Source organism: Anabrus simplex, chromosome 7 (genome assembly GCF_040414725.1).
Source record: "Anabrus simplex isolate iqAnaSimp1 chromosome 7, ASM4041472v1, whole genome shotgun sequence".
Classification (NCBI taxonomy): Eukaryota; Metazoa; Arthropoda; class Insecta; order Orthoptera; family Tettigoniidae; genus Anabrus; species Anabrus simplex.
The window spans coordinates 164962222-164975356 of NC_090271.1; the positions used below are offsets into that span (position 1 = coordinate 164962222).

At 38.9% G+C, this 13135-nt stretch overlaps 1 protein-coding gene across 3 annotated transcripts in view; it reads left to right on the top strand.

Annotated features, from left to right (window-relative positions):
- Positions 1-267: 267 nt before the first annotated feature.
- The window catches only part of LOC136876999 (ankyrin repeat, PH and SEC7 domain containing protein secG), a 34693-nt gene continuing 21825 nt past the window's right edge, over positions 268-13135 (top strand). The window contains exon 1 of one of the 3 annotated variants that reach the window (XM_067150782.2): positions 268-350. The gene's annotated coding sequence lies outside the window, so the exon portion shown is untranslated. Of the gene's footprint in view, positions 351-478; positions 532-13135 lie in introns of those variants that run through there. The other 2 variants (XM_067150781.2, XM_068228635.1) reach the window with 2 other exon arrangements.

Consider the following 13135-nt stretch of genomic DNA (forward strand, 5'->3'; position numbering starts at 1 on the left):
TATTATTATTATTATTAATGAACTGTAGGTAATACCTATACTTCAATGGGTTGTGGTGACCATAACCGGATGTGCATCACTACGGCGGAAGTCACTTCTTTGCGCTATCTGTTGATAATTATGGTAAGTTATTGCACACAATGCGCATTGTGGCGTGATCTCTGCTTGCGGACTGAAACTATACAAGGGGCCTTCTCTCTTGGAACCGACTTTTATCTCTATCCTCTATTCTTTGGTGCTAGTGCTAGGTACGACCTACGACGACGACGACGACGAGGTGTGATATCGTACCAATCGTACGAGGTACGATCCTACGTTCGTTGGAGGGAGGCAATAGTAAATTTGAACTTGTAAGTTCGAAGTTCTTGTAATAGATTGATGATGATGATGATGATGATGCTTGTTGTTTAAAGGGGCCTAACATCTAAGGTCATCGTCCCTTGTAATAGATTAATAAAACCTTCAGCAGGATGTTGGAAGTTCATAAATGTGGAATAATAGTAGTAAATGACTGTTTTGTTTTGGTGGATCGTAAGTATGATTAGTACATGGGGAAATGTGCTTACGTTTTATCAGCTTCATGTTAATTACTTGAGTAAAGGATGATCGCTGTTGGATGGATGGTTTAGTTTATAGGTTGTCGGTCTCAAATGTTTATTTTTTTAAATAGGTTATTATACTGTTGGTTCTATTTGTCATTGTGCTGGTATTAATACTCTGCTTTCCTATTTCATTTCAATAAAATGCTGTTGTGTGGTCAGCGAACTGGAAATACATTATTCGAATGTACTAAACTCATAGCACTCTTGTAAACAGTCTTACATTTCGCTTGATCATTGATTACTGATGGATTTTCTCATAGCGGAAATGTTTTAACTTGAACATAGGCTATTGTAAAATTGAGTTTGATTTTTGGAGTGAAGACTTCTGTGAGCTGTTTGAGGAGTGTCAGTGGGATTACCATTAATATGTTCAACTATGATAGGAATTCTATTCTTGTAATATTTTGATTGAGCCTCTGTTTGACTTAAATGGTACATTATTCAGCGTTTTCATCCCTGGTAATTGAACAAAGGTGTAGCAATTTAGTATAACTCTCAAAGGTTTATGCCCATCTTGTACAAATGTACCTATCGTAGTCTATACACACACATGATTGAAGTCTAACCTCTTATCTGGAGCTAATGGTAATCGAAGTCTAACCTTTTTATGTCAAGCATAGCTTCACTGTAGCCTGTTATATGACCTTCACGCACCATCGTAGTCGATGTTCATGTTGGACATCAATGGTGTGTGGAGCTCCGCAGTTTCCATGATGGTTATTCCCAGTGATGCCATTCGTCCACTCACGATTCACTTTTACTGTAAACAGGCTAATTGGGTTAAATTACTAAACACATGCACACCTAAATGGGTGCCACTGACATCTCAACCACTGAAAGGCCAATCGTTCAACATTTCACATTAATTCACTGTTGGAAGATGATTAGGTAGGGTGGAATAAGGTTCCTTCGGTGTAAATGACATAGCAAAAAGTAAAGAATGGAATCTTAACCTTGTGCTGTATTACGTATAGAGATGTGTTCATCATGGTGTGTGGAGCTCCACAGTTTCCATGATGTTTATTCTCAGTGGTGCCATTCGTCCACTCACGATTTACTTTTATTGTAAACAGGCTAATTGGGTTAAATTACTACATGCATGCACACCTAAATGGGTGCCACTGACATCTCAACCACTGAAATGCCAGTAGTTCAACATTTCACATTAATTCACTGTTGGAAGTCGATTAGGTAGAGGTGGAATAAGGTTCCTTCGGTGTAAATGACACAGCAAAAGGTAAATAACGGAATCTTACCTAGTGCTGTATTACTTGTAGAAATGTGTTCATTATGAATGTCAGGGGCTCACCATCCCCGCCCAAAGAAGAATGTTACTTTTATAACCTAAGATAAATAATCTTGCAACATCCTCCATATTTCCTGCAGTTACTACCACTGCCATTGGGTGAAATTTCATGCAATATGATGTCATTCCCAGAAACAAACAGAGCTAGATTTCAATACAGATTACCGTAAAAGAAAGTATCCTAAACATTGTGGGCCAATGGTTGACACGAACAGAGGCTCTCTCTCTTTGAGAGGCTCTCTGCTAAATACCCCGGATGTGTTCGACCAATGGTCTTTTTGTCATTAGCCAGGATGTGCACAGACAAATAAAGAGAAGCTGTGCACAAGAAACAATCCTAAAGAATCTAAGCCAATGACCGACATAAAACAGAACCCCTGCTATGGTGGGGTTTGCTCCCTTCAAGAGGTTCTCTGTTAAACTCTCCTGACATGTTTGACCAATGGGTTTTTGTCACAAGCCAGGATGTGCACAAACCAAGAAAGAGAAGGTGTACCATAACCATGTTTCTTGGACTGTGCAGTTGGCAGCCGCTCGTTGCAAGGAAGAAAGCCAATGTGGGTGTTGCAGGTAGAGTCAGCATCAGTAAAAGACAGTGGAGTACCTAAGAATTATCTACAAAAGACAATCATGCTTCGGCATGCTGCAGCGATGTGCAGGTGGAACACCTAGTAACTAGTGTGAGGGACCTTTATTCGACCTATACAAACTACTTCATTACCCGGCATTCATAATGACCCTGGGTAAGTTGGGGGTGCGGTTAGGGGCACGCAGCTGTGAGCTTGCATCCGGGAGAGAGTGGGTTCGAGCCCCACTGTCGGCTGCCCTGAAGATGGTTTTCCATGGTTTCCCATTTTCACACCAGGCAAATGCTGGGGTTGTACCTTAATTAAGGCCACGGCCACTTCTTCTCACTCCTAGGCCTTTCCTATCCCATCGTCACCGTAAGACCTAGGCCTATTTGTGTCGGTGCATCATAAAACAAATAATAGTAAATAATTTCATAATGACAGTGAACTGACTCCCACCATCTGAAAATTTTACAAAGATTAATTAACATGTTACTAAATATGAAAGTAATTCTTCCATTTTCTTAATTAGTAGGCCTGTATTCATAATTTTGTTGATGGTTTCATTAACGTAAGGAAGAAATATTCTACGTAGTAGTCTGAAATTTGTTAGAGGAAAGATAACAGCTATGGTCAACCCATTAAGTTTTGTGTACATTTATACTATATCTTGCTTGTCTTATAAACCTCTGCAAACTGGGACCTTTGCCTCTTCATACAACAAATATATCGACAATACACACTGTATCTAGAGCAGTATTTAAGTGTCTTAACACAAATTGTACAGTGCTGTAGTTGCCATACTTCATGTTCAGCTGTTATAAATAAACAACACAGTGCATATAGGTCCTACCAAAAGTTTAAGGACACCTGCATATTTCATGAACATGATTCCTGTCCTTAAACTTTTAGTCTCAGGCATACGATTGTTTACAGGGAACTAGAACATATTTGGAGGAACATTTCCTGAAATTTTGATTAAAATATCGCTCTTTGTTGTGAAGTTATTTAAGTTCTTGTTTATAATAATTGGAAAGAAAATAGCTGTTTTTTAATACTTGAGGAGATCCTGACAGTACAATATGGGGATTACAGCTTAACCCCTTACTGACTTACGAACTTAACATTGCTGCTGCAGCCCAGAATGGAGGAAGATCCATCATTTTAAAATGCAGCTGTTTAGATGTAGTAGATGCATACTCAAAACATGAAGATTGTTGTTCTGTAAGTCAAATAAATGCAGTTTTCACATTACCTTAATAATTCAGCAGTCCTAGCAGAGTCCCACGTCACACACCTGATATCTGCAATAAGCTGCTGGTCATCACTACTACAGGTAGTATCATTGTTGTTCACATGTTCACAACAATTTTTAATAATAATAATAATAATAATAATAATAATAATAATAATAATAATAATAATAATAATCTTTATTGCAGCCAATGGCCATACATATAAAGAAATAAAGATTAATGTTATCTCAGTGCCAGAGTGTCTCGTCGTATACAGTTCGTAGCATCAAATCTTTCACATGCTTGCTCACATCGTTTACATGCACAGTCAGAACCCGGAACATAGAATCGTACCATTTTACACCCTTTATGTTTAAACCCATGCATAACAAACCTGGTAACCATACATCGTCATATCCTGCTCGTGTCCATTCTCGATTTATCATCACATCTCTTGTGTAGAAATTGTTCCGTATTTCTGTGAAGCACCTGAAGTAATTCCTTATAGTTCACTGTAGATGGTAGGAGGAAATGGAGTCTTACATCTTCCACTAGGAGTGTCTCCTTTACAAAAACGTAGACCATCTGGGATAACATATACGAGGGCAGCCCTGAAACTAATGCAACAATTATTTATTGAACACAACAAAGAATTACGTTTCTTCTGCACTGCCTATTTTTCCACATAATCTCCTTCATGTTCTATGGCCTTCCTCCAGCGAGACACAAGGGCATGTATGCCCTGTCGGTACCACTCCTTGTTCTGTGCACGAAGCTGTTTCTTCACTGTGCGAGTCACCTCTTCATCATCCTCAAAATGTCTCCCACGAATGGCATTCTTCATTGGCCCAAACAAGTGAAAGTCTGAGGGAGCTAGGTCACGGCTATAGGGTAGATGGGGTAACACTGTCCTACCCTGTTTCGTGCTGTGTCCCGACATCCTCAAATTTGTGTGAGGGCATGCGTTATCGTGTTGAAGTATTCAATTGCTTGGGCTCTTACTGTGTCCAAGTCTGAAAGTGCTTCTTGAGTTTGGTTAATGTGTTCACATATGGCTCAGAATTAATGGTGGTGCCTCTTGCGCTTCGAATAGTTTCATAGCTGTCTGATGACAGGTACGGAAGATGTTTGTCACTGATAGATGTCATGGCTGCTACAATTGTGCGTCTCAGATGGATTGAGAAAGTTGATCCTGTTACCTAGATAATGATCTCTAGGTACTTGTAATTGCTGATTTTCAGTCTTTGTCCTGTACATAGGATTAAGTCATTCTCTGCTAATTTTCCTCCCTTTCTGAAGACTACCATTTCTGTGTTGTTTGTACTTATTCAGATCTATTTAATTTTCCTCTGACCATTCAGTAATTAACCTTTCCCGAGCAGAGCACGGATATATCTGGAGCTGATCTTTCATCCACAAGCGGAAAACAGATCCAGATACATCCCTTATTTGAAACTGACAATGATTTCTACTGTAATAGTTTATGTTAGGCTCAGAAGATGGCGATACCATACAGACACAGGTTTGTTAGTTAACATGTTGCTGCTAAAGACCTCTGTGACTTCACAGTTACCCACAGGCAAGTCTTGTGTCAGGTGCATGCATGTGATATTGTATAGTTAGTGGTGTGAGTGCATATTTGCGGTATTTATTTGATAATGTTTGCGTAATGTCACGGAAAAGGCTATGGACTGATAAGGAAGTAGTATCTGCTTTGGATGTGAGTGATGATTATATTTCTGATATTAGTATTTCTAACAGTGATAGCAAAATAAGTGAAAGTGATGAGTGTGAGAGCAAGAATGGCATAACTGGCAACATGGTGTCTGACAGCAGCAGTAAGTCAGGATGGAGAGATATGTAAGATAGGGATACAAAGTCTAGTCACGGGGTTCCCAAAATGCATATAAGTCCTGGTCCAGTTCCTTGTCCTAGTTTTTATAGCAATACAGAGCCTGTAGAGTATCGTAAACTATCCATTTCATTCGCTCGTTTACATGCCTAACGGAAACTATGTTGCGTGCAATAGTATTCCTCGTGAACAGTCCTGCTACTCCACACTCTTGCCCTTCCCTTTAACACCCGTCTTCCTCGTTATGTCCCCTTACCTGAATATCATTAACCTCTATCGCATTTTTGATAGCTCTCCATCAAATTCCATTTAGTTTGCCGTTTCCAAGGAGTCCTTCGCATGTCAAATGGAAGTGGAACTCTTACAGGTTCAACAGTTTACATATTGGATCAATTCCAGGAATACACGGGGTAAATATGTAAAGATAAAGTATCCTGTGCAGTTAGCAAAATATGACATACATTTCCTGAAAGGGATGGCAGTTACACTGGCTTTTAAGGCAAATCCTTCAGGGGAGTTAAGCTACTTTGATTAACGATGACTGATGGCACAAGTCGTCTTATATTGTGTTCACTTGTTACTGTAATATTACTTCAGGAATTTTTATCTAATCTACAGTAAACTTAACTAGTAACACCAGATTATGATGATTTTGTCGAAGGATAGGGTACTGTTGCAATGTTTTGAGGAGTCTCAGCCAGATATGGATCATCGAAGGTAGGTAAACTTTGGGTGTTGATAGAGATTGGCTCGCCATATATTGCTCTCCAGAGAGTAAATCTTTTTCTATTGTTAAGTTGATGTGGAAAACTGCAATTTGAACCTCTTTGGTCTTTTCCTTTTTTTTTCTTTTTCCTGCGAATAACATTACTATTATGGTCTAAAAATGTGGGTATATTTCAGATGTTTGTTATGGAAGGACTCCAGCACATTTATGTGATAAAAATGGTTTCAGTTTTCATTTTTATTTCATTTATAAATTGTTTATCCCTCAAAGTGTTTCTTAAAACCTGATAAGCTTAAGGAATGATCCATTTTGTATCTTCGCCAATAGCACAGTGTTCATATTTTTTGAATTTTCTGCCAATCAATCAATCAATCAATCAATCACTATTGATCTGCATTTAGAGCAGTTGCACAGGTGGCAGATACCCTATCTGTTGTTTTCTTAGTGTTTTCTTAAATGATTGCAAAGCTATTGGAAATTTATTGAACATCTCCTTTGGTAAGTTATTCCAGTCCCTAACTTCCCTTCCTCTAAACAAATATTTGTCCCAATTTGTCCTCTTGAATTCCAGCTTTATCTTCATGTTGTAATCTTTCCTACCTTTGAAGACACCACTCAGACTTATTCGTCTACTGATGTCATTCCACGCCATCTCTCCATTGACAGTTCGGAACATACCACTTAGTCGAGCAGCTCATTTCCTTCCTCCCAAGTCATCCCAGCTCAAACCTTGCAACATTATTGTCAGAAATCACCCAGAACAAATCGAGCTGCTTTTCTTTGGATTTTTTCCAGTTCTTGGTTCAAGTAATCCTGGTGAGAGTCCTATACACTGGAACCATTCTCTAATTGGGGTCATACCAGAGACTGATGCCCTCTCCTTTACATCCTTACTACAACCCCTAAATGCCCTCATAACCATGTGCAGAGATCAGTACCCTTTATTTACAATCATATTTATATGATTACCCCAATGATCTTATCTTATAGTATAACACCTAGGTACTTACAATGATCCCCAAAAGGAACTTTCACCCCATCAACTCAGTAATTAAAACTGAGAGGACTTTTCCTATTTGTGAAACTCACAACCGTACTTTTAACCCCGTTTATCATCATACCATTGCCTACTGTCCATCTCACAATATTATCGAGGTCATTTTGCAGTTGCTCACAATCTTGTAACTTATTTATTACTCTGTACAGAATAACATCATCTGCAAACAGCCTTATCTCTGATTCCACTTCCTTATACATATCATTGATATATATGAGAAAACATAAAGGTCCAATAATACTGCCTTGAGGAATTCCCCTCTTAATTATTACAGGGACAGATAAAGATTCACCTACTCTAATTCTCTGAGATCTATTTTCTAGAAATTTAGCCACCCATTCAGTCACTCTTTTTTCTAGTCCAGTTGCACTCATTTTTGCCAGTAGTCTCCTATGATCTACCCTATCAAATGCCTTAGACAGGTCAGTCGCAATACAGCCCATTTGACCTCCTGAATTCAGGATATCTGCTATATCTTGCTGGAATCCTACAAGCTGAGTTTCGGTGGAATAACCTTTCCTGAACCCAAACTGCCTTCTATCAAACCAGTTATTAATTTTGCAAATACAGTCGAACCTCCCTTCTGCGGACACTGTTGGTTCCGAGGAAAAATGTCCATTATGAGAGGTGTCCACTAAAACATGTTTGTAAAAATAATCAAACATTTTAATGGCAAAGAATATCCACCTTAAATATAAGCATACATATCTTTGTTTTTATTATTCTAAGTCATTTCTGTGTTAGTATTTCATAGAGAGTTATTGTAAGTCATTTTATATCATTTACAAACATTACAGCTTCGTGAATTAATCGTGAAGCTTCGTCTGTGTAAATTTAGCACGTTTCCTTAACTGCGATATTCTCGAAAATGGAATAAATTCTGTCAAATGGTTCCATAGTGTTCTTGCCGTACTCACGGTCCAGCGCGACACACAAGTTCTTTATCTGTTTAAGCATATTTAGTCCCTGCTTCATTGACAGAACTTCTTGTTCTTCTTCTGCCTCACCGTCATCGTTACTTTTCGTTCCTGATTCGGGCCCTTAAAACGATAACAAGTTTTATTTAAAATGGTCCTTTTGTACGACTAATGAAGGCTGCTATGGATAGCTAGAAATATTTACGAAGTCCATTGAATTGAATTAAAGCTGAAAATTTAGCTTAAAAAAATTAAAAGCTGTCAATCACAAGAAGAAAATGAATGAGGAGTTGAGGTGCAAACAAACATGGACCTTACGATATGTGCAACACACAATTGTGTAACTTGATAACACAGAAAGCTTACCGTAAAGTGCGTCTTGGAGTCAGGACTGCCAGTCGCCCTCGAGATCGTCACAGCCAGGAATATTCTCGTCTTCGGCTTCAATATCATACGTCAATCCAGCTGTCGTTGCAAAAGTCTGAAGTTCATCATATTCGTTTCGAACCTCTACCTCTGCTTGTTCTTCATCTGTAGAATTAGCGATGCCGCATTTTGCAAAGCATTTCCTGATTGTGGTTTCGCTGACTGCAATCCAGGCTGCCTTTGTCCACGAAACTGCATCGCCAACATTGATCTTTATCAAATCAAAAGCTGAGTCTGCTGTGTGCTACTAATGACCGTAAAACCCTTTTACGATAGTCTAATTTGAATGCTTGAATGATTCCTTGATTCAATGGCTGAAGATGAGAAGTGGTATTGGGTGGAAGGAACAAGAGTTTTACATTTGAAAGCTGTATTTCTGGATGACACGTAGCATTATCTAGTGATAAGATCATGTTACGGTTTCTGGCCTTTATCTTGGAATCCAAAGCTAGGAGCCAATTCTTTAATGTTGCTGACATCATCCATGCCTTTTTATTCGCATGGCATTTGACACCAAGACAATTTAAGTCCATGTTTATAAAGGACCTGGGTCTCAAGGATTTACCGATTATTAGAGGATTTTCCTTTTCACAGAGTGCATTACAACAAAACATGATGGTGATTCTTTCCTTTGAGACATTTTTCCACCCTTGCAACTTTCATTTAGCAAAGTTAGTGACTTCTTCAGGATTGCCCTAAAGAACAGACCAGTTTCATCAACATTCAAAATGTCTTTCGGTTCGTAACTATTCAAAATGTCTGGTAACCTATCTTTCCAATCCGCTACTTCAGTTGCAGACACATCACCACCTTCTGCACAGACTGTTTTGAAACTAATGTTATGACGTTTTCTAAAACAATCTAACCAACCATTGCTAGCTACAAAATTCTCAACTTTCAGATTATTTGTGATTTCTCAAGCTTTTTCTTGTAACATTGGTCCACTCACATACAGTTTCTTCATTCGAGCACACTTGAACCACTCATATACCGCAACGTTCACTTCTGAAAAAACTGACTTCCGCTTTCTTTTCACTGCGCGATTCCTATTTTCCTCCCACTCCTTTAAAATTTCAGTTTTATTCTTCACAATAGTGTTTATTTGAGTTTTCCCGCAGTTGAATTTTTCTGCAAGCTTTCTCGCTGAAAGTCCCTTGTCACTTTCTATAATCACATTTCTTCTTGCCTCGAGATCTAAACACGATCATCCCTTGTTACTCATGTTTAACAGACAACTGAAATGCTACGGTATATTTCTGTCTCATTAATTAGCACTTGTACTGTCCTTTCCTTCTCAAGTTGACTACCTGAGCTCGACCTTATCAGCGACAATCTGAGTTATGAATAGAACGATGCAAGAAGGGAAGAAAATCCCCAGGTAACTTATGAGTCAACAGTCTCTGGCACCATTTCTGGGCAATTAGAATTCTCAGAATAGGCCTATGCACCACTAGGTAGAACTGCATTTTGATATACCTTCTCTCCCCTTACACTCAAAATAGTACAAACATTCAAAAGGGATTTCCTTATGTCTGAAGAATGGTTTTAAAAGAAAGGATGACATGTAGTCTGGCATAATAAATTGTCCTGCAATGTCTAAAGTGTCCGCTTAAGTCAAGTGGACAGGGTAAATGGCGATGTCCATTGTCTGGAGTTCAAGGTGCCCACTTACACGAGGCCAATTTAACACTTGTCTTATGTAAAATCGGTTCCGAGGAAAATTATCCGTTTAGGGAGATGTCTGCTGAATAAGGGTGTCCGTTAGGGCAGGTTCGACTGTATGTCTGACGTTGGCATTTTCTTCTCTGAAAGGAGGTCATGATAACCTCTGACGTTGTCTGACGTTGGCATTTTCTTCTCTGAAAGGAGGTCATGATAACCTCTTAGAACTTGCCTGTCTTGAATCCTTAATTGCCTACACAGATTTTCTACTTCTTTACCAAAAGTGACGTTCTTCTGAACATTATCTGGCCAAAATTTAGGGTACAGCATTTTTGTCCATTCTGGTATTTGTGCATCTTCTTTTGTTAACAGTTTTCAATCTGTTGTGATAAGCTGTCGTAGAATATTTCAGGATCAAGACAGCTTTTTGCATTGGCAGCTTGACATTTTTCTCTCTTCTCTAGGGCCACTTCTTGAACTTCAAATTCTCAGCTGCACTTCGAGCTTTATGACAGTAAGACTCACTATTAAATGCCCTATCTTCAAACAGAAGAATCTACCTGGATATTACTTTGCCTTGGGAGTCATATCGTGTGCTTGTAGTTCATTGCTGATTCCTGGCATCTCTTTGAAGAGCATCACACATAAGACCAGGATCAAGAATAAAATCAACAGGTTTTTTTTTTTTTTTTTTTTTTTTTTTCCAGGAGATCATCATACTAATTCTTTAATTCTTATCGCTGTTCTCATCCTATATTGCTCCTTCAAAATGTACCACGAGTAATCCATATCGGTTTTCTAAACTGCAGAAAAAATTCAGTAACTTGAAGCTACCCAACGAGTAAAACCATTCTTGCAGTGTGGTACAGTTGCTGGTTTTGATCAGCAGAAATATTTCTCAGTTCTCTGCATTCCTAGGTGACTGGCGAAAATAATGTATAAGGTATGTCAAGAAATGACTTAGTCCTTTGTAACTACATCTCCAACAGAGAGTTGAGGTCTATGGTTTGTGCAGTGCCAAAACAAGACCTGTGGATATTGCTCCTTAAATATGCCTTTCTTTTTCCCTAACATCACAGCGGCTCCATCACATATCCACCGGACACACTTGGACAAACACGAAACATACATTTATATATACTCACCCATTTACCTCAGCTCCGTGGACTCAGTCGGAACAGGCCAGAAACTGCCTGGAACTGAACCCGTACCTCTTAAAATTACAGGAAGGAAGCAATAGAGGCATGGAGCCCCAGTGAAAGATTGAATCAAAGGAAAAGGTTTATTAACACAAATAAAATGCAAATAAATAAAGAACAAAAGAAACAGAAGATTCAGAGAACAACTTACTTACATAATCAGTCCCAGAAAGTATTATACATGCAGACATCTTTCCTTCTGACCACACACATCGTTTTAACAAACATCAATAAGGTTGCTGTACTAACGTTACGAAGCTCGATAAATACATTAGCAATCAAAATAATTCTTGGAACAACAAATTAGTTCGTAACATAAAGCATTCCTTTCTCCGTAATGAAGAGTTGGACTCACTGAAATATCACATCGCGCTCAAAAAAAAAAAAACACCCCACTCAAAAAGGGGACCTACGGTAATGCCAAACTGGGGCCACAACATCATTTCAAAAGTCGCGGGCAACAACAATCGGCTCCATAGAGACTGCATCCCCAGAGAGCAAAACAAAAGGGCAAAACCAGTAGATAATAAAAAACAAAAGCAAGGAGGATGAGTGGTTGCCATAGTTACTGAGATCAACAAGCATTCCTAACAATGACACATCATCTAAACAGAAGGGGAAAAATCTTTGAAAAAAAATGACTAATCAGCCAATTAAAGCCGAGAGCAAATGTAAATAAAGGAGTAACTGTGGAGCTTAACTAGCACCCGTGAGAGATGGAAAATATCACAAATCTTCACAAACAATCCACACAAACATACATGCACGCACACTATAGAGACCATGGTGAAACAAACCCAGTATAATGTCAGTGTCAAGACACGATACAAGCACGCCCGTACAGCATGACAGACAAGATTGCAGGCACCTGAGCTTGAACAAAATCCAAGACTGTGACATTGGATCACCGCAAAATAGCCCAGGTTCATCCAGTCACAATCATAATCATCACACACACAATTCATGCCACATGTCAAATTCCTGTCACCCTGACTGAAAGGTGAACATGAAATGCACAGCATTAGCGTCGAACCAAAACAATATCGACCAAGCTCAGCCTGCCGACGATTCGAAGAAAAATAATCAGGGGTCTCAAATCGAAGCCACATGCATGTGCACCAGTTACACTGACTGGTATCATTTTCCGTTCTCACGTATAGAACAAAAACATGCAAAATTAATGAAACGTAAATATATATATGCCTCGCAATCGAGCGAAATACATAAAAATCTGCAGAACAGAAAATCAAAACGTATATTTTGAAGAGCAGAGCCCGTAGGCTCTATATAATAATCAATATTGACTCAAGGCAGGGAGTGCAGTAGGGCGGACAGTAATTCCACACAAAATACCATGTAAATTCTTACATTCTTACGCCGGCGTCCAACATCTCAATCCTTACCACACCAGACATTGTTGCCTCTCCAAGAGAGAGCAAAAGAATAATCAGTCAAGAGAGAGAAATACTTTGATAATTTCAGATGGTGAGAGAGCGCCATCTTGCAAAGGGAATTGAATAGTATGTCACATTAGGAACATTGTATAGACTTGTTGTGATTGACATCGCCAAAGAATGCGATAA